The sequence below is a fragment of the Harpia harpyja genome, chromosome Z (assembly GCF_026419915.1).
Source record: "Harpia harpyja isolate bHarHar1 chromosome Z, bHarHar1 primary haplotype, whole genome shotgun sequence".
Taxonomy (NCBI): Eukaryota; Metazoa; Chordata; class Aves; order Accipitriformes; family Accipitridae; genus Harpia; species Harpia harpyja.
The window spans coordinates 113,162,728-113,188,627 of NC_068969.1; the positions used below are offsets into that span (position 1 = coordinate 113,162,728).

General features: G+C 48.3%; 1 protein-coding gene across 1 annotated transcript in view; it reads right to left on the bottom strand.

The window, feature by feature from the left end:
• The window catches only part of ZBTB7C (zinc finger and BTB domain containing 7C), a 162,245-nt gene that overhangs the window by 84,809 nt on the left and 51,536 nt on the right, over nt 1–25,900 (bottom strand). Inside the window, exon 3 of the mRNA XM_052778571.1 lies at nt 8,430–8,528. The gene's annotated coding sequence lies outside the window, so the exon portion shown is untranslated. The remainder of the gene's footprint in view (nt 1–8,429; nt 8,529–25,900) is intronic.

Consider the following 25,900-nt stretch of genomic DNA (forward strand, 5'->3'; position numbering starts at 1 on the left):
CCCCCACAGGGATGCCCAGGCTCGGCAGGTGTGTCCCTCTACTGGAAAACACCAGCGAGGCTCCATCGATGCTCTTCTAGACCAAGCGGTGCTGGCTTGGGATTATAAATCCATTTCTTGCCTTCTTAACATCTTCCCTCCTGTCCCTACTGCACCGTTCAGCTGAAATGAGAAGCACAGGCAAAGCATCTGTCTGGCTAAGAGCATGAGGATGTAAATCCACCTCAAACACACCACCAGGACCTACATCACCTCCATCTTCAGCCCTGGTCCTCCTCCAAGCCCAGTCTCCCCTGAGCCCCCACAGTTGACTTGCCTCCTACTATGCTCAAAAGATGAGTACAGGTTACTCACACCAGCCACTGCTGATATAAAAGCAAAACAAGAGAGACTTGGATAGGCTCTGTACAAACAGCACACCCTGTGTGATATACGCACGACAGCTTTGAATTTAGATGCCCTGAACAAGACGAGAAGCTTGAAAGTTGCTTTGAGTTGTTTCAAGACATAACCCTGCTTCTTTGCTTTGACCTTATGGCTTCACCACACAAGACTGTATTTTTATGGCCATCAGCTCCCCAAGAAACTTAAAATGTTGGGTCTTTATATATTCCTTTAAGCATTAATTCAGAAGTGGTACCAAAATACCCACACAAGGTTGGGTCATCACGGAGAACCTGCCTCTGCTACTGCTGCCGCTCAACCGGCCCTTTGAGATACCCCTGCTTGGAAAGCAGCGGCGGGCAGCCTCGGCGCGAGTCAGACGGGAAGGGAAACAGCAAAGCCATCTGCACACCATCAAATCCCCGCTGCAGGATTACAGCACGCGAGACCGCTGCCTGCAAGAGGAAGTCTTGCCATGACATCAGCCCAACCCAGTTGGAGCGCAGGCGGCACGGAAACGCAGATGGAGAAGCGAGGAGGCTCTGGGCTTCTGACACATCTCGGTCTGCTTCCCATTCTCCTTTCTCGGCCGGGATGGGGAAGATGCAACGAACCCAGCGCCAGCGTGGTCCTCCAGCGAAGACAGGAGGCTGCTGGAATTTGGTTATCTTGGTTAGCAGGGAGCTGGTGTAGTGAAGGACCCAGGTCACACAGGAGAAGGTCTGAGATCTCCTTCCTCACCCCTGAGCTCATTTCCTAACCCCAAACCAGGCTTTGCTGCAGATCTTTTATTCCAACCCTGGGTAAGATAAACTCATCACAAGCGCTCATGGCTCTGCAGACAGTGTTACAGCCTGGGCTCTCCAAATATAGCCCGGTAGAGCATCCCCCTCCCTGCCTGCAGCTCCAGGCAGGCAGCCAAGGCCCCCCACCCATGCCCCCAACCCCTTCCCTCCCAAGGGCTATTTCCTTAATGCAGCCCAGCTGCCTGCCCCCACCCACCAAGGGCTGACAGATTTGTGCAGTCCCCTTAGGGTGGGGTAGGTACATTTATTTCCTCTTTTCCAAAAAAAAAAAGCAGAAACAAGAAAAAAAAAAAAGAAAAGGAAAAAAAAATGCAATTAACCTTTTCCTCTCCTTGCAAGGGGCAAGTAACCTCCCTGCTGCAGAGATGGTTTCAGGACTAAGAGCTCTGCTCACGCAGCTGCGCCAGTGCTATTCTGGCTTAGCTAAAATTAAAGAGCTGAAGTTGTATGTGGGCCTTCATGAAACTGTCACAGAAACCGCAAGATTAGAGGACCAGACGGTGACCTGGGAGGCCAAGGTCTATTCCCAGCTGTGACAAGGGATTCTCATGTGAGTCACAACGTGTTTCTCAACCTCTGTTTCCCCAAAGATAAAAGAAGGGCAGAGAAACTGAGCCCACTGAGAGTGCAGACCTACATGTGAAGGACCTACAGGTCCATAGGACCAGGTAAATCCACAGGCTGGACCAGACACCAATATTGCTGCACTCCTGGGAGGATGAAGTAGCTCCGTTGCTTTTGGAGGCTAGAGCATGGAGAGGGTTTCCCAGTCCTTCTGAGAAAAGTGGCCAAGCTCACTGTCCCTCTAAGTGATGCCAAGAGGAGCAGATCCATAGGTAAACCTAGGGACTTCTGCACAGTTTCAAGAAGGAAAGACTAATCCCATCTCACAGACTGTCCCTCCAAACCAACTCCCATTTACCCCACATTTCCCCAGCATGCCCAGCCCAGAGTGCTGATGGACTGCTGCTAGACAGACACAGTGGCCCCATCTCAGCTACAGACACAGAAGCATCAGGACAACAGAGGAATCACAGCCAGGTCTTCACGGAATCATCGAATGGTTTGGGTTGGCAGGGACCTTTGAAGGTCACCTCGTCCAACCCCCCCTGCCACGAGCAGGGACATCTTCCACTAGATCAGGTTGCTCAGAGCCCCATCCAACCTGACCTGGAATGTGCCCAGGGATGGGGCATCCACCACCTCTCTGGGCAACCTCTTCCAGTGCCTCACCACCCTCATTGTAAAACATTTCTTCCTTCTACCTAGTCTGAATCTCCCCTCTTTCAGTTTAAAACCATTACCCCTTGTCCTATTGCTACAGGTCCTACTAAAAACTCTGTCCCCATCTTTCTTCTAAGCCCCCTTTAAGTACTGAAAGGCCAACAGGTCTTGCCTGATCACCTCCAGTGCCCATCCAAATGCTAGTTAGAGATCTAACAGCACTGAAAAAACAGGAAAGCGCAGGATAACCCCACCATCCCAGCCACCATCCCCTCTCCCACCACAAGCAGGTCCTCCTCCACCAGCTGTGCCACCTATTGTTGGGCACATAAAGACCGCTCCACCAGCCCCACCGTCAGCATGCAGCTCATTACTCTGCAAAGCACTTTGAAATGCTCTGAATATGAAAGGTGCTCCATCAGACCAAATTCAGCTCCGTTTGCTATTACAATACAGTGCATTTCTTTTGTCTGTGCCTTTTGATGATGCCCAATTGTTCCCCTCAGTCAGTATTTCGGAGTCATTAGTTGGAATTAGTAAAGTTCCTGCGGCCGGACTTTTCCAAGGCTCTGTTCTCAGGCTACAAAGAGTCGATGAGAAGTTGTCCTGCTTTCACCGAGCTGCAGGCGCGGTGGGGAGCGTTTCGGAGGGAGCAGGCAGTCTGCTCAACTCCACTCTCCCGTTGCAGGCACCGGGAAATGCACGTGCCAACAAGATGCTGCGGGTGGTCACAGGGGGGCTGGTGCTTCCCGGCCCGGAGGGAACCTATAGACCCTTTCATTTGGTACCTCTGGTGGGACCAGGAGATGGGCTTCACCCAGTCGCGTCCATATTTAGGCAGCACATCCCACAAAGTTCAGGTTTCCTTCCCAGAAATCCCCCACTCCCCATTTCAAGGCACCAGAACTGAAGAAGTCACCTTTCTCTGGGTCACAGAGACCTTTAGTTGGCCATTTCCATGATGAAAACACCTGGATGTTCCCGACCTTGTCCTCCAACTTCTTGCTCATGTTACACCTTTCCAACTGTATCAGAAAGCCTCTTAGTATCAAGACATTTTTTCCTAAAGGCATTTAGACATGGAGCATGCCAGTTCTTCCCTACCCCATACCCTCTTGGGATGCTCACATGGACTTAGGAAGAATTTGGTGGTAGGTAGGACATTTTCACTGGACGATCTTAACCCATCTGGATGTGTGCTCTTGCCTTGGCTGCGCATGCTGGAGCAAGCCACCTTGCAGGGGAAGGATTGCCAATATATCCAGGAATATCACGCCCCACGATAACCAGCTAGCCTGCTTTGGTGATGTCCGATCTTCAGGTATGGGTATGCATTTGCCATGGGAAGGATGAGGGGGACAGCAGATGCTGCTGTCCTTGTCCTCCACCAGCATGGAACAGGTTCAACACCAGGGCAGGTACCCAAGGTCCTGCAGCCCAAGATCCCGGCTCTGAGGGTGACCAAGGGGTGTACACATGGACTAATTCTCCGGGTATATGCTCCTGATGGCTAGCAAGCAGCCGAGATGCTTCCCAATCCGGTGGCTGTACCTGCAGCACTGTGCTAACAGCCCTTGATCGACCCTTCATCCACAAATTTCTCTAATCGTTTTTTGAAGCCATTTATACTTTTGGCATCCGCAACATCCTGTGGCAAGGAGATCCACAGTTTAATTACATGTTTTATAAAAAAGCACGTCCTCCTGTTTAAGGCCTCTGCCCAATCGTTTCACTGTTTTTCTCCAGCTGTGAGACACAACAAATAACTCTTTCCTATCCACCTCCACACCACGTAGGGCTTATATACCCCACTTAGATACCTCCTCAGCTCCTTCTCCAGACTGAAGGGCTTAGTCTGTTCAGCCACTTTTCACGCTGAAGCTGTCCCATGTCATTCCTCCTTGTCCCCCTCTCTGTCCTACTCCTGTCACACCATGAGTCCTCGTGCGCCAAACAGGACACATTTTTGGCTCCTTCTTTCCCAGAAAACCATCTGCTGCCCAGCGTGGTGGCAGATGCTCGCATCCCAACCCACCGCAGTGAGGAGGAGCTCCTCCCAGCACCTCCACACAGCGAGAAGCAAATCCCCAGCCATGCCCTGTCCCCGGCACAAGAACCAAGGCACAACGGGTATGTCCCCGTCCCCAAAACACAACACACCCTGCAATAGGCTTAACTGGCACAGGTGTTAATCAAAGGAGGTCCCTTAGAAACTAATGGTGTAATGGGGCTGAAGACCAGCACTAGGGAGACATGCACCTCCTCTATAAGCCAATGCCAGCTAAGAGTAAAGGTGGGTCCCACTACATTACACACTTTTCAGGTATAATACAGCCTCCATGACAGATCACAGAATCATCGAATGGTTTGGGTTGGCAGGAACCTTTAAAGTCACCTTGTCCTGCCATAAGCAGGGACATCTTCCACTAGATCAGGTTGCTCAGAGCCTCGTCCAACCTGACCTGGAATGTGCCCAGGGATGGGGCATCTACCACCTCTCTGGGAAACCTCTTCCAGTGCCTCACCACCCTCATCGTAAAACATTTCTTCCTTCTATCTAGTCTGAACCTCCTCTCTTTCAGTTTAAAACCATTACCCCTTGTCCTATTGCTACAGGTCCTACTAAAAACTCTGTCCCCATCTTTCTTCTAAGCCCCCTTTACGTACTGAAAGGCCACAATAAGGTCTCCCTGGAGCCTTCTCTTCTCCAAGCTGAATGACCCCAACTCTCTCAGCCTGTCCTCTGATCATTTTTGTGGCCTTCCTCTGTTAGAGGATTCATTCCTGTTCACGCAAAAGGAGCTCCAGCAGATATATGAAATGATGAAGTTGCATGGGCTATGCCCCACCTAACCTTGCTATCTGGCCCCAAAGAGCCAGCTCAGGTCCCAGGACCACAGCAGCTCCAACTTGCACCCACGCCACTTGCGGGTGCAGACCCTTCCGCACCCGGCCATCCCACCACGGTTTCTGGATGCAACGTGGGCGTTTGGCCACTACAACCTGAAACAAAACTAGGAGCAAACCAACCTTACAGAACGTCCGTGGGGAGTGGGAAGAAGTAGCCCAGCACCAAATCCAGCTCCTTTAGCAGCATGTCATCTTTCACGGTGGATTGTACTTCCATTCCCTAAGGATTTCCCTGAAAATCATCTCAAAGATCATCCCACCTAGCATTAGCGCTAGCATTTCCATTGCAACACAACCAAATGCAGGCAATTCACACCTCTCACCTTGCATTTTTTTAAAGTAACACGGTAAAATAAAACAGCCTGCCCAGATTCCAGCCTAATCTAAAAACAACTTTATGGCTTCTAATTTTAGCACTAATCTTCCTTTGCTATGGTTGTGTGATTTCTAATTATTTTATCCCCAAGCCTTGCTTTGACGGATAGTTGTACCTTTTCCAATGCCGAGTGACTTGTAAAGTGCCTTTAAAAAATACGCCTATCATTTCAGGTTCATTTCCAGTTCCTACGCAAATAATATTCTCATATACGGCGTCACTAGGGAAATATTATTATTATTAAAATAATAATAATAAAAGCAATACAATTTAAAAAGGAGAGCACTATTTCTTAGGATGATCCCAATCTGATTCTGCAAACACCGTATTTTCTCTTAAAAGTTGTTAAAGAGCATAAATCCGTTATCCAGATACGGATCTCTTAATAATTCAGTGCCTTTGGCTTGGCATCGCTCCCAGAACATTTTGCCTTTATCTGTCCTTATTTTCAGGTTACAACACATCGAAGAGCAATCGGCCACGCCAAAACCTCGGGGGGGACTTTGCGAGGGACGGCACAAAGCGGCAGAGAAGATGCGCTTGCCTTGACGCTCCCTGGGAGCGTTGCCTATCCAAATCCTCTGAATTTAGAGCAGCAAAGATCAGCCCTCGGCTGAAGATGTGTTGAGGGGGCTTAGGATGAGCCTCCAGCCAGGCTCCTCCACAGGCAGATGTTTTCTCTCCTACCATGCTCACCTGAAGCAACCTCTTGATCCTCCTAATCGCTGACCTAGATCAAATGTGGATCTGATGCTGTTAAATGTGCACAAAAATTTTGGTGGGGAAAGGATGATGCTTGCAGAAAGCTTCCAGATGCTGAGGCAGGCAGCTGCCTGCCTACCTGGCTCTGTCACCGGGTTGCAGGTCCTGGTGGGACCTGCCACCAGCAGCCGGCACAGGGGTGGGGGATGCAGACACAGGGCTGGTAGATGTTTGGTGGGTTATTTCTCTCCCCAGGATTTACGTTGCACTCTGGTCAATTGGAAAATAGCCATTTGACCTGTGACATTTTTGTTTTAGTTAGTCTCCAAGTTTTGACAGCAGCAGTTTAAACACAGAGCGTATGAGCTTCGGCACCGAGAAAACACCCCATCCCCACAAATTCAGACTGGATGGGGAAAAATATCACACCACAGCCCTGATGGTGAACATATTTTTTCTTTCTCATTCTTCATTTTCCTCTCTTTCGCTTTCTGAGCCTGTTACACCAGCCACGTCTTCTGCTTCCCCATTGGAAACGTGAGCTTAGCTCCCCACCACCCACCGCAATATTCAAGAGAGAAAGATACGGGTTGGGTTTTTTTTAATTCCCTGCACAATGCTGTGTATAGAGTATTTGAAATGGAGATTGTCAAAACAGGAAACCACCCAGTCAAAGTCCTCAGGCCTGGGTCCTGAAAATGTCACTGTACAGAGCTGCGAGGGATGGAGAATAGCCCTCTGTTCCCACACGGAGAGAGGATGCTCTGGGAGAGCAGCCAGCGACACACAATCTGCCCTCACACCACCCTCATCTTGAGAGCTGGGCTTTAACCTCTGCCGACATCAGTGGGAAGCTGTTTTTTACTAACCGACTTATTGGGGGAAAAAGATCCAACAGACGGGTTAAAAAATTATAACCCTCTGTTGACCAATGCTTTTATCGGCATAGAGAATTCTGTAAGGAATATCATCTTGTTCAGGAAGCCAACCCTACAGGAAATCCTTCATCCTTAGTATTTCGGAGTAACATCCACAGCATCCTGCTGGCTTCCTTCTTACTCCTCTTAAAACTCACCCCTAAGATCCTCGCTTCTCAAGCTCACGCTCTGAGTTTGAGCTGGCTTTGCTGGGCTGGAAGAACAAATCTTGGGTCAAATCCTGCCTATGCCCCCCTCCCAAGCAAGACACTGGGCTGACACCGCATCTCCACGAGGATGCAGAGCAAGGCACTGCTTGGCCCTAGGCTCTTTGACTTCCATCTATCGACCCTGGGGTAAAGATTTAAAGTTTCTGAAAGGCACAACAAGGAGGCCAGGTTTGGAGGAGAGAATGCAGCTGCTATGAACCCAGGTAAGTAAGATTTTCACAATTCATCTTTCTGCAGAAAATAGTTGCTAGATTTATTTTAAAAAGGAGGCTCCTGCAGCTGTAGGTTTTGAGCCCTTCTTAAAATTCTAACCTGTACAAGCATCCTTGCCAACAAATATTGACATTTTAAGCCTTTGATTGCTTCTGATGGGAGTGAAAAACATTTTTTGTTTGTTTGTTTGTTTGTTTTTACAGCTTTCTGCAAGTTAACTTCAGGAGAACTTCCCAAGCAGAAGAGCTGGTGACCATTGCCAGAACGGTGATGCAGCAATTCAGATTGCCCAGAGAGGTGGGAGATGCCCCATCGCTGGGAACATTCCAGGTCAGGTTGGACGGGGCTCTGAGCAACCTGATCTAGTGGAAGATGTCCCTGCTCAAGGCAAGAGGGTTGGACAAGGTGACCTTTAGAGGTCCCTTCCCACCCAAACCATTCTATGATTCCCCCTCTGGAACCAAAGGAAATATATTGTTTTATTTTTGAGAGAACAGTGGTTATTATTGTAGTGTCAAGCCACTGATCTAAGAGAGTAACAACCTTCAGGGGGAAAAAGAATCCATGGATTCATGGGACGGGCAACTAGGAATGTCATTTCAGATGGTCTGCATAGCAAAAACATCAGATTTCACCCATCATCCAGGCAGAGAATTAGAATAATTACCTAGGGCCTGATCCTGAAAGGTGCTGAGTGCAGTCAAGTGGTCTCCACTCCCATAGAGTTCAGTATCTCAGGGGCTCTCAGCAGGGTCAGCCTTGAAGCCTGGGCAAAACAAGATAGGTTGGTCTTAGTCCAGTCTTTTGTAAAAAAAAAACTATACAACCTATAATTAATAAAACCCCATCCCAGCTCCCCGTGCCAGCCCCGTATTCCTGTATGGGGAGCTAACGCAAGGGTCACGCAGAGCGTGGCTGGGGAGATGCTCTCCAAGGCACAGGCATTCTCTGCAGATCAGGGATGGATCCCTGCAGCACACGGGAGGGAAACTACACCGGGATGGATGTGTCCATAGAGCTTCGGTCCACATCTAGGAACATCAAAATGATGTTCCCCAGGAGTACTGCTTTATCCAAGCCATCAGACGTGGACACGTACACTGTCAACACCGTCCCGGAGCTAACACGCCTTCCTGGCAGATGACAAACTCCAGGGTTGCCTTGCCAAGTCTACAGGAAGCGATAAACCTGGAGATAAGAAGAAGTTTGCTGGGTTTCCAGGGAGGAAGCCTAGGATCACCGCTCCGTGCTCCCTGCCGGTTGGCACTGACGTGCGGCACACCAGCCCCGAGCGGGCACGGCCGTGCCAAGCACAGGGTGAAGGGAGGGAAGAGGATGACGGGGACGGGATGACGGCACTTTTCTCCATACGGCCCTTTGTTTTGGGAGGTCCCCCGAGATGCTCGGCTCAGGGTGGCCAAGTCCTCCTTCTTCTTCCCCTATAAGGGGAACGGATGAGGGGAGGAAAACAATGCTTGCTCCTCAGTTGCCTAATGGAAGAACAAAAGCACAGTGATCCCTTCCAAAAATGTCTTTTGAGGAACAGACGATTGAGCCCGAAGGCCCAGTATCCCTGGGTTTTTTTTTTTTTATTTTTGGATGAACTCCAGCCTGGCAGCATCTTTCTGTCCTTCCTCCAGGCTCTTGCAGGACTCGCCCAGAGGCGCATGGATCATGCAGGGCTTGCACAGACCCCAGACCCAGTCGGGGATTTAACATCCAGCACCTCGTAGAGGTGATGAAACCAAAGGTGAGGTTCCTCCACCAGACCCCATCACAAGCAAGCCTCAGCCATGGCGTGGAAGGGACAAGGGGGCATCACCCACCCATAGCCCTGGTCCAACGGGATGTATTCAGTAGGACGGTCTGTCCCAGCCTGATCCCATTGGAAACTGGGACTGAAACCCACTAAAGCCAAAACCAGTGCAAAACCAGCATCAGACCTTTCATTGCTCAGTGGCGGTGGTTGCTACAAAGCAGAAGGGGATTTCTCCCGTGCTGATTGCTCGTGGAAAGTCCCCGACTGGCCCAAAACGGTGGAAAAAATGGAAAATATAACTTTAATACCAAGTTGGTGGCAGGCTGTCTATTTTTCTCTCCTGTGACTAGTTACCATGGATAGATTTCTGAGGTCGACCATGCAATTGTTCACTGCACTGCTCCTATTAAACAGAAGATGAGCAAATCATCCCATTCATACCGTACTTTAATTTCCAGAAATTCTTTGTTCGTTTGTTTGCTTAAATTATTTCTCTCATTTAAAGAAACAATGCAGTCTTACAAAGCCAGGGCCCAAATCTCTCGAGTAACCCTGCTGTGGTTCATTACTTCTATGCTAGTTAACAAGGCCAGTAATTTCCCTAAGGTTTAACAGAAAATCTTCTTTCCAGATTGCAGAGAGGCAGGACATTTTAACAAACTCGCTACTGTATTCCAGTTATGTCGTAGGTGAGGGATATCCTAGGCAAGGTACAGGTCCTCCTCAGGGGTTCTGTATAAAAGCAAGTACCCTAAATGGAGCTTTTTTCACCCAAAGCTACCCCCTCAGCTGGGGAAGGGGACCTGGGGGTCCCCTGTCTCTCTGCTGAGCCTTGCCTTGCCTAGAGCATCAGCTCCAGCTCTAGCTCTGCTTGGCAATGGGTTCCTGAAGCATTCCAGTCCTCATCCCAAAATGCAGACTGGTTTATCACAGTATACTGGGATGAAGTAGATGACACTGGAAGGGCAGATCCAAGATCTCCCTGAGGTGGGTGTGCTGGAAGAGGTGGGCGTACAGACTGTTTCACTAATGATACGGATTGCAGAGTAAACAGGACACCTGCCGATTGCCCGACCACAAACTGCCCTTCTCACTAGTTTTACAAACCTCTTTCCATGACCAAATCAGAATACGTTATAAAAAATTAAAATAAACGCAGAGCAGAGCTTGTGGAAAACAAACACACACATAAAACACACACACACACACATATTATATATATATATAAAAAATAGCCCAGTAAAGCTCTATTGAGATGCACGTGCAGGTGAAATGCATCCTACACTGGGTAAGAAGCTGGCAGAGCTGCTTTCACTTATAAGGGCATTTGCCCTGCAAGTTCCTCTGCAGCTCCTTGATATTATTTCTACAATAGGATTTGTCAAGCAATAGCTGCAGATGTTTGCACGGAGTCTTCTCGCTTATCCAGTGATAATACCGTGTGCCTGCAACAGCCGAACAAATCATACTGCGTAAATAATAAATATATGGCTCGGTTCATCAGAAGGAGGCGGTGAGCAATCTGGAGATTCCCACAGACTCCCTGCCGTGAGGAAGGAAACAAGAAAATGCCCTGACCTAAGCAGGGGTGAGTCTCACATACACACAGATCACAGGGAGATCACAGAAGCTGTTTGCAGATCACTTACCAAACATGAATAATTCAAGCAGAAGTGGCTAGAAGTATGAGGACTGATAGAAGGGAGCTCACCATCAGTGCTTCAGCAGGTTTTATTTTATCGAGCAAGGCAAAGAAACCATGAGCCCCAACAAAAATCCTTAGCCTAGCATTACCAGTGTCATGACTTTACTGTGAATCTCGTGATATACAGTGTTTTACCAGATCCCCAGCTGATGATGAGGATCCTTTCCCTTTCTCCTCGAGGCACTTTTGTGATTATTTGGCTGGGCAGGTGGGGGAAAATGATGCATTTTTTGAAATCTTTAGTACCCACCAGCAGTCCACTGCCTAATTACATGAATCACAGAATAGTTTGGGTTGGAAGGGACCTTTGAAGGTCATCTAGTCCAACCCCCCTGCCACAAGCAGGGACATCTTCCACTAGATCAGGTTGCTCAGAGCCTCGTCCAACCTGACCTGGAATGTTCCCAGGGATGGGGCATCTACCGCCTCTCTGGGCAACCTCTCCCAGTGCCTCACCACCCTCATCATAAAACATTTCTTCCTTCTATCTAGTCTGAATCTCCCCTCTTTCAGTTTAAAACCATTACCCCTTGTCCTATTGCTACAGGTCCTACTAAAAATTCTGTCCCCATCTTTCTTCTAAGCTCTCTTTAAGTACTGACAGGCCACAGTAAGGTCTCCCCGGAGCCTTCTCTTCTCCAGGCTGAACAGCCCCAACTCTCTCAGCCTGTCCTCATAGGAGAGGTGCTCCAGCCCCCTGATCATCTTCGTGGCCTCCTCTGGACTTGGTCCAACAGGTCCATGTCCTTCTGATGTTGGGAACTCCAGAGCTGAATGCAGTACATGAAGTATCCACAACAACAAGAAGAAAGGTGTTTCTTTTGAGGGTTAACACCAGCTATCAACCTCCTGGCCTGCTCCCATCCCCAGGGACCTCTCTGGGAAAAGACACGGCGCTCAGAGACTGGTTTACAGCCTTCAGGCTCCTCTGCCCTGGAAGAGCTCGTGCTTCAGTGGGGTTCAGCTCTGCAGGAGAATGGATGGAGAAAAAAGGTGCCAAGGAGGAGGATGGAAAAGAGCAGAAACCAAAAAGGGGAAAAGAAGGGATAAGGGATGTTCTCTTATCTTTATTCCGAAAGGAAAACAGAAGTAGGGTTGCTCCTGTAGGGATAGGTTAGTAGCACACACCCAACACATGGAGGACTGGAAGCCTGTAAGCAAATAAAAAAACATGAAAAAAGGCAGAGATGGTAAAGACAGATAGTGGAAGTCAAACACAGCTTTGGTGCAACCTGAAGAAATCTAAAAGTCATCCCCCTGAAGGCACCTTGCCCTGTACTGATTGCCAAAAGGAAGAGCCTTGTTGTCCAGTGTTGAAGGGCAGCTCTCCCACATGGGGTCAGAAACGGGGCACCCAGGCTGGTGACTGCCCAGTGAGCCTGGGACACCTCATCCCCGGGGAACCAGAGGTGTCAAGCAAGGATTTGACAGTGAGGACCCTGCCTTAGCCAGATTTCTGAAGGTCTCTGACGGAGAGACATGCTCCACCGCTACTGACACCCTTCGGGAATTCCTGCCCTGCATCTACTGCTTCAATTCAGTCCTCTGCACTGCACTGCTGCCAGGCCTGGATTTGGCCCCAAAACTGCTCACCAAGCTCTCCTCCAGCTGAACTGGAAGAAAACTGCTGTGCGTATTGATGACACACCTGGTTGTAGTCTCCTCACAATACCAAGAAGTATGTTTTATGCATGAAATGTATCTGATTCAAAAATCACAGTGGTAGTAAAAGACATTCACCCAAGATCACAACACAAAAATCCCAATAAGTTTGGTTCTCAGGGTAAACCAGATGAGAAGCATCCAGGCATCCCAAGCTAGCCATGAGCTTTGATGTTACCAGCAAACAAGTCTACACTTTCAATTTGTCCTTGAACATAAAAATATTGACTCTATCCACACTTTCTCCCATTCTTAAACTACTTAAGCTTAATCTTCTGAATTAAAAGCATCCTTCAGCTCCATTGCCTGTAGCATCCTTGATCTAGAAAGCTCAGTCTGGAAGTGACATCTCAATGGTGTCTACTACAGATGCTCTATTACCCAGATAAAGAAAATTTCACTTCAATCTTTAGCATAAACTGAATATCTCTGGTAGGAAACCTGTTTCTTGCCAAGAGCTACAGAGGCCTTTATAGACCGAGTGCAGGCCACACATGACACATCTCCACGTTACCCCAAAATAATTTCTTGGCCACGCATCGCATCTGATCCTCAGGGCTCTGGGTTCCCCACCCTTGTTTTTTCATTCCATGCAGAAAAATTAACTAAGTAATATATATCTGACAGATGCTCTTTGAAAGAGATATCACGTCTTCAAAAGATGATGAAAGGAGTAATCGAGTAGATTAGACTGACCAGAAAAGCAAAGATTGTAGCATGACAGTGGAAAACACAGCTTTAAATCTTTCTCTGGTATTTATGATGGTTTTATTTGCATATCAAACTACATGCCGATCAGCTGTATATAAATCTATGATGAAATTATGCCATGTAGCTCTCCAAAGTGAAGAAATGCCAGGGCTGGGCTGCATAATCACCCTTAACTCTGCCCCTCCAGGTGTTCCCATTCTAGCTTACTCCTAACGATCGTATACTATTTCTCAATAACACAACTGAACAACGTGCATCTTTTGCAACCATATAGACGTATATGCAACATTTCCATATACTATAAGCTACTTTGTGTGTGGTGGGACCTCTGCATCTCCTGTGGTCAATTCAGGATCATTATTTTTTCATTCTCCTCCAGCTAGTTACATCTGCCTGCTGCCCCTTGTCTGACGGCCATCTCTTTAGGGCAAGCTTTGGCTCTGTTGAGGCTTTGTACAACCCCGTAGCAAAGCGGGGATCCTGCTTGAAGACCTGTAGGTGACACTGGGATGCAAACAATAATAGAGACGCATGCTCTCATTTTACATATCAAGAGGAACGTGGGGATGCAAAAGCCTGGTCCTGGAGCAGCACCACATGCCTCAAGAGTGCCCTGGAAGGGCAGTCAAACCAGCCACCTCAATGAGGTCTTTGTGCTCTACCAGATATCTGCAGAAGGCAGCAGGCAAAGCTGGAGCCTATGGTCCCATCTGCAGTCACAGCTAGCACCAGTTACAGCCAGCACTGCCTGAAAACTGGGCCAGCCACCCTGCCCACGCAGGCAGGGAAAGGTCTGGGGAGAAGGGGTCCCGGAGGGGCAAGCAGTACTGGTGGTCCTCGTGGCTTTGTCTAGATGAGGAGCACGGGTGCAAGTCCCTGTAGAAATAAACCAGGCAGCCACGTGATCTCAGCCCATCCCTACACATGGATTTAGTAGTTCTACCCTCTTTCAATACTTGGAATTGAAAATTGGACTTAATATATCGTGTTGTTTAAACAGTTATATTGCGGTTATAACCCCCTCCCTCTCTTGCCCCCTTCACGAACCTGCCTCTTTTACCCTCAGCCAGCCACATTATCTCCCATGATGTTCTACACGTACAGACCACTGCTCAAGGCAACTCCCTAAGACCAGTGCCTCTGCTCGCCCCCCAGTTCCCTTCTGCTGGGGTACCTGGACGAGACTGGTTCTTCACAGCCTGAACAAAACAAGCCGTCAGCTGGGTCAACTACTACAATTGGCAACTGTACCGTCTTATGATTACTGCCAGTCTCCCTTCATTCACCTAGGGCCACCAAATTAAGCTAACGGGAGGTTCAAGACAAGGAAACAGATAGTTTCCCTGCAGCAGACGGTGCAGACGGTGGGTGTGCAGAACTCCTTGCTGAAGGACTTGCGGGAGCAAGCGTGCATGGGCTTCAGGAGAGACTGGATGATCCACTGGGATTAATAAACAGACGCACCACTACAGGATCAGGAAATCCCTGTCGCTGGAAACAGGTCTTCTTACGACCAAGTAGACCAAGGGGAAGAGCCTCATACCACAAATTTCTCGCCACTGTCACCACGAGTATTTGGTTTGCAGGTGACTGACGGCCCCAAGCAAGGGCACCATCACAGCACATTAGGTACTGTACAGAGATACATCAAAAGAGTTCCCACCTCAAATGGGTGGGACAGACACATCATGGGAGGTATTTTACTGCTGGGGGAGTGTCACCCAGATGCCATGTAAGACATGCTGCACAGAAAAGCTGTGCCCAAGGTGGGAATCAAGCCCTGATCTCTTGGGCCCCCTTCCAGTTTCTATTGATAGCCCTGTCCTTCATGGTTGATAGACACTGGTCCTGACTGCCTCCCCTGTAGCTCATACACCGATGTATCTCAAGAAACATCTTTTTCCACATGTAAATCTTGCCCAGGCAGCAAGTGAAAACACTGGACATTAATGGAGGAGCAGTAACTCTGTGGGATAGCCAGAAATCCCAGATGTGCTCAACCCTACAGCATTCGATGTGTGGGGGACACACCATTGAAGGGAAGCAACACTCCTGTTCATGCACTCACAACGCTATTTACCTTCTTGATGATCTCGCGATGCCACTTGGGTTGGGATCGATATTAACCACTCTGAGCTCTCCCTGAAGATGTGCTACAAAGTAGGTCTTCTTCAAGGAAAATCCCAGACATAAACAAGCCATTCCTAGAGATGATGTGAAGGGGAGCAAGGAATGAGACTGCATTCCTAGGGACCATATTTTTGGCCCAAGAGAGGTAGCAAGTTTGACTAATTTGAGCGATTAGGCACATATTCAGACATAAAATATTAATATGACAACAAATCAAAGGCAGCTTGGCTGGCTGGGCTCCTGCTTTGAATTCATTACATATACAAAAAAAATAAAAAAGGAGGAGAAAAAAAAAAAAAGGTCCTCTCTTTTCAAGTACATATGAAAAGGTATAAATTCCTGCCCGACTGCAGCACTTGGCCTCGCTGCGCCGGTAATTGGAACCAGTGTGCTCCGCTTCCCGGGTGTCCCATTCACAAGCATGAGAAGGAAGCATTCAATTTTTGAATAGGAAATCTCATCGCCGGAAAACAATCCACCTTCCTTGCCTCCGAAGAAAAGCTGGAGGGCGAGTTCTCTCCTCGACCACTGTTTCGGCTTACTGCCAGCCCCAGCCAGAGCTGCCGGGGGGCAGGAGGAAAGGCTGCAGCACCGACTGCTTGGACCATCCCAGAGCAATGAGATTGCCTTCAACACTGCGAGCTCGGTCCTTTTTTTTTCTTGTGAACACATTGAGTTCTTTTCTTTTTGTTTGGGATTACTCAGAGGTCCAGTTTGCAACTTTTCTTTCCATAACCATATGGGCTAAACAAGCCCAGATTTTGTCATGACAGTTCTTAGATTTTTAGCTTTCCACCCAATTCCAGATTAGGGATTTCATGGAAAGCACCCGGGTGTATTCAAGAGCTGTGCTAACATGCAAGGGGATATTTTGCACAGGGATTTCCTCAGAGACAGAACACACTTTAAGTGGTTTTTTTACGAGCCCAGGACACCCCCAGCCATATGGGACTGAGCAAAAAATCACCTTACACCAACATCTTTTTTTAATAGCATTTTTTTTAACTTCTGTTTCATTCCTAAAGCTGCTGCCTTAGCAAAGAGTTTAATAAGGCTTCAAGGCCACAAAAAGCCATGAGAAACTCCAGCAGAACTAAAGAAAGCCAAGCAACAGGCAAAGGGACTAAGCAGCGCGACGGCAGAAGAAATACAGCACTGGCCAACAAAAAAATGATGCAAAACAACTTCTGACAGTGGTCACCGTAAGGATCAAGCTTCAGGATTAAATAGACCGAGAAGCAATCGTCCTGTGCTTCTGTATGCATAGTGCAAATTTAAAAACCAAAATTTACTTCTACTTTTAAAACTTACTTGAAAAGTTATATTCCTCCTTATTATCTATGTATTTTAAAGCATTAACTAGTAGTTCCCACCGTAATGGCTTATTTCTTTATGTATGTATAGAAAAGCTGCGTTCTGCAGCCTTCTTTGCCTGCTTTCCCAGCCATCCCTGGGACAGAGCTGGGAGAGGAAGGACTCCCTCTGTCATGCAGTCTTGGTGCCTTCCTCTATCACATCACATCCAGGACCAGAGGGCTGGGCGAGAAAGCAATCGTAGGCAATGCGTGAAGGAGTTCCTCAGAAATACATCAAACTCCATCTTTACACCTCTTTTCCCCTAATATCTCTAGAAAAGGGTTGTCGCAGAGCCGTTCTTAACTGATGGATAGAAACCCCAGTGCAGCATCATAAGGGTACTTTCAGCCATACTTAGGGTACTTTTAGCTGCCGTGAGCTGATTGGCAAAGGGAATTTTCAAAGCAGACTGGTGTGTGACTGGGAGGGCAGACCTGGACCGATAACTGATGGCACAAGGGGCAGGAGATGGGCAGATGGGTAAAGGTAAAGGCAGCAGCTGGAGTAGAATAAGAAAAGGTTAGCACAAAGTCAGTATGGAGTCACATAGAGTGTTGGATATTCGGGGATATTTGGGGCAATGGGAGCACTTGCTGTTCCTCCACTCCAGTAGGAGATCATGCTTTCTCCCCAAGAAACTCCCAGTTCCCCCAAGCCTATGCTGAGTTAGGCACAGGATGCCTTACACAGCCCCGAAGGAAGACATAAAAACTATAGCATCAAAGTACTGAAAGAGTCCTCAAGAAGTCTTCTGGTTCACCCCTGGCCCAAAGCAGGGTGTCGCGAATGAGTGGTTTGCACCACTTAAAGAATCACCACTAAAGGTATTAGCGAAAGTGATTTAATAAGAATTTAGAAAAGTGCGACTTCACAAAGTTCGATGGCAAGGTTCACTCTATTATTTAATACATGGATGAAGCGCACAAAGAAAATCAAGTTACAATCAAACTAGAATGATTTATACAGAGACTGAAGACACAAAAGGGTAAGGGAGAAATGTACAACGGAAGATAGTTAGAATTGATTTTTTTTATGATTTGCACAAAGATTGGAGATGTTAAAAGGTAAGGGAGACTCTCCTGTTGAGTCACAAGGTTCTGAGAAAACCCCCCTTGCTTTCTAAACTCCTGATGGAACTTACGTGCAGCTGGATTTACTCCTAGTCCCAGACTTAGGCAACAGTTTGTATCTAATGGAAGGGATATAAAGGGCAAGGAAGACCCTCCCGTTGAGTCACAGGAGTTTCAGATGTGATTAAGGGGTGCCTAATTGTCCTGACTCACTGTACCATAGCCAGAATAAGAAAGTACCAGGTTGTCTCAACTCACTGCGCAAGAATACGATGTTGGCTGATCCTGACATCGCAACGTGGCCCAGGGGGGCTGCACCACCACACAGGGATCCCCAAGGATGCACAGGAGATGCTTGTCTAGTTCAGGACTGCCAAGGATCCACAGCACTGACAGGTCCCTGGTGTTTCACCAGCCTTTTCTTTAGAGGTACTTCAAGCCCCAAGGATCTGCTCTCAATGTGAAGTCCCATCATTGGACCCTGCTAACTCCTCAACAAGCCAAGAAAGTCAGGCAACACTTTATCTCTGCTGGACTTCATCCTGGCCTTGACATGCAAGGCTTGGACCCTCCTGTTGGACTCAGACTCCAAGCCCTAATCCAGACCTGAACACCAGAGTTTATCGTTCTCCTTGCACCAAGGATCACGCTAAACCCCAACAAATTTCAGAGCAAATGAAATGCAAGCATCTATTTTTGCAAGCCAGGATCACCTTTGTTAAACCGCCACCAAAGCTTTTCCTAGAAGTCACTAATCGCCATGGCCAAAACACGATTCCACCTTGCTCCTCTCCTACCTCTTCAAGGGCAGGATGGCAGCACTTGAGCCGCTGCAGCGCTGATTGTTCTATTGTTCCACAAAGTGGTTCCTCTCCAGCAAATTGAACACTGAGAGCCATCAGAGAGAGCCCCAGACAAAGGGACCAGTGTCTGTTTCTGGGATTATTAGAGGGAAGCAGAAAGAAGCCTCTTGAAGAGTCTTCGTGGCACTTAATGTGACAGCTGAAAATAATGGATAGGACAAAACAGAGCAAAGATGATTTAAATTAGGCAACTCCCGGAAAGTGGTGTTCACTTAGGCTTCCAAAGGAGAATTGCCATTTCTTAGAAATGGTAACGCTCACGTCTATGTCCACTCCCCGTCTGCAGCATACACACACACACATTCCTTTGCAGGTGCTCTATAGAACATTTGTTCAATTTGCTAGTGGACACTGCATCCTTTCCATTAGGAGATGGAAAAGGTGTAAATGAGCAACATTAGCTGCAGCTCATCAATTCTTAAACAAAAACAGCCTTTAATTTTTATGCGCTGCCAAAAGTTCAGGGACCTGTAGGTAAAGATTTACATATACATGTTCCAGAAATCATTACGCAGCTCCTCCAAAGTCACCCAGAGGAGAGGGGCCTCACTCCTACGCGAGGGGTTTGACCCAGACAGAATGACAAAGGCTCTGAAGAAACTTCAGTGCCATCTCACACCAGTACCCCCTCAGTGGGATCCACGTGGGGCTCATTTTAAGTTAACCGGCATCTCCCATCTATACGTATCACCTCGCTCCTGCCGCAGGAGCTCACCCACGCTGCCTGGCAGCACCCTTCGGGATTCACCCCTCTTCTGATGCTACATCTTCTGCCAGGACTGGACCAAGATGAAGTCACTCTGAGTGAGTCCTGGTATCAGGGGAGCCCTGGGCATCCCCTCTGGGCTCCATGCACACATGGGTACAGCTTCCCAGCTCAACCAGGGCATTTCCCAGTGGTCCCGGCCACCTCAGATCCAGGCTGGCTTCTCCCCTCCATGCTCTCCCTTCTGGGAAACATAGCTACCACCAGCACGGGTGGAGCAACGCCAATGCCGAACCAAAGAACTGCCTTAAGAGCTCATTCCCTTTGCTGTCATTGTCCTACGTAGCTTTAGGCTCCTACGTAGCCTTAGTGGTAAGTCCTTTATACTTAGCTACTGCCCAAAGCATCCCTGTTCGCTGCCTGGACCCCAACAAGTTCACGCTGACCACAGCAGCTTGCTGTGCTTTGGTGCAGCTTTGAAATGGCCAGTCTTGAGCAGACACTGCCAGGTACTATCAGTTGAAAACATGTTGGTGGTGCTTCCTCCGCTGCCGAGACCTGCCCAGGTCTGTCTCTCCTCATCCTCATTTCATCCAGGCACTGAGAAACCCTGCCCGAGGCATCTACTGGACCAGGGCACCCGGGAGTCCCACGGGACATTCGCCCCGGGTAGGATGTCTCTGCACCAGGGCATGGAGCACCCACTCCATCCGTGACTGCGGTCCAGGCATGGGGTCACACACGGAGAGGCCAGGGAACAACATCCCACCCTCTGTCCCATGGTGGCTGTAAGTAGGGTTGGGTCCCCAGAGGACTTCCCAAGGCACGGGGAGCTGAGCACCAGCCCCAGCAGCATGGGTCACAGCGTGGCTATCACACCCCTCCTTACGCTGTCATCACCTGGCTGCTTCTCTGAGCCCCGGAGACCCAAACAAACCCATTTCCCAGAGTCTTAAGGCTGAAGCCTTAATGATCAGCCCAGGTTCCTTCCAGTTCTTCATCATTGTTGGGACCAGCCTTTCTCCTCACCCAGATGGCAGCTGTCACTCCTATTTTACTCAAAACAAGAGCTTTGGGACATGATTCCCCACCTGGGAGCATGATGGGGAATTGTCCAGAGGCCTAAGTGATTATTCCTGCTTGGTTTGGTCTCTAGAAGCACAATTTCTTTCCCCCTCTCTTTGAGAAGGCGGCAATGCTCCAGCCATTCTCAGTCTGGCCAGGAAAGCAGGAAAGGGGTGGAGAGAGATGCATGTCGCACAGGGTGAATTAGCAAGCTGTCTGGATTCAATAGATTTGCTTATGCTGTGGCGGCAATCTGTCTTTCCAGGCACAGTGCTTTGGTTTTATGACCTGAAACACCACGAAAAGCAGCTCCCGAGCATCTGAGGATGCAGCCCAGCCAACCCTGCGCTCATCACTGCAATGGATAAAAGCCTGTTTAAAATGGGTCCCCATGCACAGAGCCCTCCGCAAGCACCTTTGCAATGATGGATGCTTCATACCTTCCTTGCACCCATGTGCGTGTAACCCAGCAGGCACAAGGCTGCTGTCCTGTTTGGCCACTCAAAGCCCCGAGACACCACAGCAGCAGCTGGAGGGCGATGGTGGGACTGATCGTGGCAACAAACACCCCAGGCACTTGAAGAGAAGAGCCTTCCCAACAGCTCCCAGGAGCCCCACACCAGCATCCCTCTGCCGAGATGCCGTAGGGTCTCCCTTCTGTAAAGACTGCCTTTACAGTACAAGGGACAGATAGCTCTGGCATTGGATAAGGCTCGTGGATAGGGTAGTCAGATCTGGGAACGTCGCTCTGGATTTGTGCATCTGGCACACCGGGACCTGATCTAGCTGTCCCTGGGTCCCGCTGCAGCACCAGGATGCAGTAATGGCTATGATAGAGGCAGAGGAGAGAGAAGAGAAGAGAAGGAAGGAGAAGGGAGGAGGACAAGGAGGAGGAGAAGAAGGAAGGTGAAGGCAGGACGAAGGAGGAAGGAAGGGAGGAAGGAAGGAAAGGAGGAGGGAGGAAGGAAGTCTCTGAATTCATTGTTAATATATTTAATGGAAGTGGACCAATGCCTGGATCTATTCAGTATGAAATGAGGCCACAGTACTGTTTTCTCCCCAGGCAGTCAGTAAAGCAGCTCACCTCCTGTCTTCTGGTTGGCACAGATAACCGGCATGGAGAAGACCCCGGAGAGGAGAAGCCCAGATGTGTTACGGGAGAGAGATGCTGCAGAAACACCAGCCAGACACTCTCTAACAGGAAAGTGCCAGGCAGCACAGAAAGCAAAAACCAACCTGCCCCCATGGACATGCCTTTCTCTTTCTTGTTCAATCCCATTTGTGAAAAAGGTGACTCCGGAAAATTGGAACGGAAACCACAGGTGGTGTGAAAGTGGGAGAAGATGCCATTTGTTCTGGAGCCTCACAGCTGGGAAGCTCATTACCTGCCCTTGCTATGGCTGCAAGGGACACTCCGGTCCAGAGAGGGCTTGTAGGAGAGGAGAAAGCTGCCTGCTGGGCTTCCTCCTCTGGGGTTCATCCAGCACATGCACATCCCATAGCTGAGCTGGAGGACCAGGGACCTCACCCCGCTCCCACCTCTGCCCATGAGCTCCCACACGACCTCACATCTGGCAACATCTGCTTAGGGCATTCACTAAACTCTGCATAAAAAGACCAGCATAGCTCAAGACGTGGGCATGAACCGCCTCTGCAAGGATGACTCGCGGGGCAGGCAGTGGGATGCAGGAGTGAACGGAGCACTGGTCTGATAGGCAGATGTCCCCTCGTGATGCTCCTCTGCTCCGTACTCAAAATCAGCCAGAAAACTGCTACTGGAGCTTCTCAGTGTAAAGCAGCCTGAAAAGCAGTTCACAGTGAGCCTGCCATGCCACCACAAACAAGTGTGCAAGAGAGATAGGAATACACATGGGAATATTTGGGATTTTATCATCTTCCTGAAGCACGAACGGAGAGGGAGTGCAAATTACCACTTTTTATTACAGCTGACAAGAAATTTGTGACGTATCAAACGCTGAATATGCTTGTGATAATATATAAGAATTTCCCCACCTACAGTATCAAATCTAATCTATCTCTTAATGTATTTACAGTACCACAATCCTTACTGTGGATTCAGAGTGGTATTTCAGAGCTGATGTTTATGAAGCTAAGATTGAAAGTTCAACTTGTGCTTCACTGGAAAGAATGAAAAAGAACAGAAAGAAAAAAGACGACAAAAAGGAAGGAAGAGGCAAAAAGGAAAAATAAAGAGAAAGAAAAAGAAGAAAGAAAGGGGGGGCAAGAGATAAAAAGGGGGGGAGATAAAAAGGGGGGGCAAGAGATAAAAAGGGGGGGAGATAAAAAGGGGGGGAGATAAAAAGGGGGGGGAGATAAAAAGGGGGGGAGATAAAAAGGGGGGGGTAAAAAGGGGGGGGGGGTAAAAAGGGGGGGGGGTAAAAGAAAAAGCCAGCAAGCAAAAACATCTAGAGAACTGATAGTTTCCAGATACTAAAGGAACAACCTCAAGTCATTTTTTAAAAAGTCCAAGTCCTTCCTAATAAGATGCCTAACAGTCTGTGAATTATACAGCCATAAAAATTCTACTTACATGTGACATTTGCTGTTAGGAATAAATCAGGGCTCAGAAAAGAGGAGACGCTTTGGAGTTTGGTGGGTATTATCCTAACTCTAACTGTATTAGTGGTGGTCTGAAAGCAGGACACTGCATCCAGACAGACGGACAATGTTCATAACCAATGGTAATTTGTAGGACGCGTAATTTGCTACTACCAAAATAGCACAGCATGTGGGTTTTTTTGCCCTTTTTAGTATATAGTCATGTCGTTTCTTTTGGCTTGTTGAAAGAAATCTGCTCTGCACAAGCAGAGCAAGAGCTCAGACCTTCAGCAGCTCATATAAAACAGGTGGCCAGGCATCAAGGGAAATACAGCTTTTTTGAAAAAGCTAATAAAATAAACAGATGATTATAGAAAATGGAGATGAAACTAGTTTCTCTTTCAAAAACAGAAAGTCAGAAAGTTTAGACTGAGCAAACGCTGATTGAAAACACACCCTGCCATCACCTCTCTGAGTTTTACCAACACACGGAGTTTTCACCTAAAAAAAATATTTAGGAAAAGAAGAGTTATCCGCTCAGGGCTGATCATCCCCAAGCCCACGGCTGGATGAAAAGCTGCCCCTGGCTAACCTGGCTGTTGGCTTAACATCAACCAGGCTGGGGGCTCATGAAAGTCAGGTTAAGAAAGACTTGCTGTCTTAAGCCTTCATCCCTGCTGTCATCATCTCCCCATCAGACAAGAGCGTGCAGCACTTACGTGAAAGTTGAAATTTGGATCTGGTTAAGTCCCAATCCTTTAATTTTCCGTGGGGAAAAGTTAGGAGATCTCTCTCCTGCATGCTCCAAGACCACTCTCTTAAACCGTTGGTTATTTCATGGTGGACATTCACCAAAAAAATAAAATAGAAGGGAAAAAAATAAAGCAAAAACCCACCCCAGAAAATAAATGCCTGTATCCCGAACAAAGCGGCAGGGTGGAGCCAGCACACCCTTATATTTAGCTGCAGGCAAACCCTTAAAGTTGTAGTACATTTATTTTCCATGAATCATGTCAAAGCTACAAGATCAAAAACGCCCAAACTCTTGCTGTTTGCCCCACTCTGTCTCTCACGGGGCACACTGGGATTGTTGTTATCACGATTTTATTTTTATTTTCTGAGCTCAGGAGTTTTGGGATGGATCAGAGACATCAAAAAGCTCAGCTGAAGTTACCTCAAGCTAAAGTAAGTGCAGTTTCCCACAACCCTGAATTATCAATTTATTTTTTTTTTACAGTGGAAAAAAGTAATTATCAGGCTTAAATCACACCTCATAATATTTAGAAGATGCTTAAGGGCTGACTACTGGTCTCAAGGGCTCCGAATTCCTCCTATCTCTACCTGCCCCAGCAGAGCAAGCTTAGATTGCAGCCAAGGTCAAAGCCCATCTGCAGAGGGCACGATCTGCTGGGATGTCCAACCCAAACAGACACAGAGAAGGGAAAACGGGAGCTACCGAGAGGTGACGGGGACCTACCTCCAACCCCTCCTGAGGCCGCATCCAGTCCTAACCACCCCACCGCCTCCCTCTTGGCCTTGCAACTCACTTTTGCTTTCATGCAATGCCAAGCGCCCGGGCGCCGCGGCAGATGCCGCACGCTGAATTGCAGCCTCCTTTGCCAAAGCGCGGGGACAGCAGAAGGCTCGGCCAGCCCATAAAAATTAGCATCTGCACTTTGCCACTTGCACAGCTGTACCGTGACAGCAGGGTCTGGAGCTGGGGTTATCTACGGGGACGTCGTGGGGGAAAGGGGAACGAGACCATCATGCCATAGCAGAAGCTGCCACCGACCTTCCAGAGATCCTTGCACAAGCTTCAGGGAAAGGTCTTAGAGGATTGAATAGGAAATTTCATCTTTCTCAGTGTTTTCCCTGTAACCTTCCAGCAAAGCTGAATACAGAAGGGTGTCTGAAAACCCTCCAGAGAAGAAATCAATCATGTGCTTGCCGACCAAGTACCTACAGAACTTGTTTGGTTATTCATCCACTCATTCTCTCTTTGTTCCATCAAAAGGGTCATCCCCTCAGCAGTTGTAACACCTTGGAGCAGGACAACCCACAACCCCTGCCACGAGGATCCACACACTCCAAATGGCAACCACCGCTGGGTCAACCCTGCCTTAGAAAATAAAACATGAAAGCATCAACCAAGCCTACCCTCTGCCATGAAAGCCTGCCTCCACTTCCAGCAAAGACATCTGCTCCCTTTTGCTTATGCTTCAGCAATATTGACCCCAAAGTCTATTTTTTTTTCATGCATTTTAAGAAAATAATGAAAATATTTCTTGGCGCGCTCTCCGCAGGTAGGGACCGCTGTCCTTCCCACACCTCTCACCAGGGGACAGGTTGGTCCCCTGTAGAAAGGCAACATGCTGCTGTGGCTTCCCCCAGTCAGCATCATTTCCTACATCAGGTCAGCAGATAGGAGCGAAAAGCCATTTTCCTCTCCACCCTGTGTTTTCAAGATGCATGGTGATCTGGGATCTCCCCTTCTCCTGCGCAGGGCCCTGGAACAAGACCTGACATTTACCCGGTAGTAAAGAAGGAGCATC